Genomic DNA, 1138 nt, shown 5'->3' with positions numbered 1-1138 from the left:
TCCAGAACATCTGTGCGCCGAATCATTCACAATGTCTTATAGCTGTTTATTCATAAGTTTCCGATTCTTCAAGCAAAAACCGAAGCAAACAAGACTGAATGCTATGAGATTGTCTAAAGTTTGTGACTGTCTTCTCCTCATCAGAGAGGCACACATCCATTTGGGTGGACATGTGAATAAACTAAACTTTAGTTTTTTGGCTAATGAACAGGCTCATGAACATGTTGAAAAACTTGTTTGTGAAAAGAAAAAAAAATACCGCGTGTTGTGCTCTTGGATAGAATAGTATTCTTGGCCCTCACTTCTCTGAAGATGATGATGGTCCTCAGGTGACAGAGAGTTCAGAAAAATACATCAAAATGTTTCGGAGATGCTTTATTACAACATTAAAGAGGAAAACATGTTTTGACATGAACACCACTGTGTTTCAAAAGAATGGTGCACCGCAACATTTTTTTTTTTTTTTTACCACATTCCACTTTCAAGGTGACTGATTAATCTCAAGGAGCACTGACCATCCATTGCCACACTACTCCTCAGATATCAGCCCACTGCACTACTTTCTTTGGGGCTACCTGGGGGAGAGGGTGTATATGGACAATCCAGATGCACTTAATGATTTGAAAGAAAACATGAAGGGAGAGATCGGGAGAAAATCTCATGACATGTTGGAGTGAGCTGTCAACAATTGCAGTGTGAGATTGGCGAATGTCATCTATCAGCAAGGGGGCAGGATTGATCATATCATGAATTTGACAGGTAAAAGTACAAAATTGTCACTGAGTTTTATCTTTCCTCGTGGATAAGTGGTACGTCACTGTTTTTACAAGCTTCCTAGACCGGAGTTCAATTCCCACCCTTTCAGACGCTGTTTTCTTTGAGTGGTTTTGCCGAGGCCTCTAATCCCGAGGTCATTAAGAGAATCCAGCCCATAATGTATCAAAATATATGGCTTATTTGGATATATATATATATATATATATATATATATATATATATATATATATACATATATATATATGTGTATATATATACATATATATATATATATATATATATATATATATATATATATATATATATATATATATATTTGTATATGCATACATACACACACACAAATATATATACATATATA

Source organism: Palaemon carinicauda, chromosome 4 (assembly GCF_036898095.1).
Source record: "Palaemon carinicauda isolate YSFRI2023 chromosome 4, ASM3689809v2, whole genome shotgun sequence".
Taxonomy (NCBI): Eukaryota; Metazoa; Arthropoda; class Malacostraca; order Decapoda; family Palaemonidae; genus Palaemon; species Palaemon carinicauda.
Note: the sequence above shows the minus strand (reverse complement) of the source record.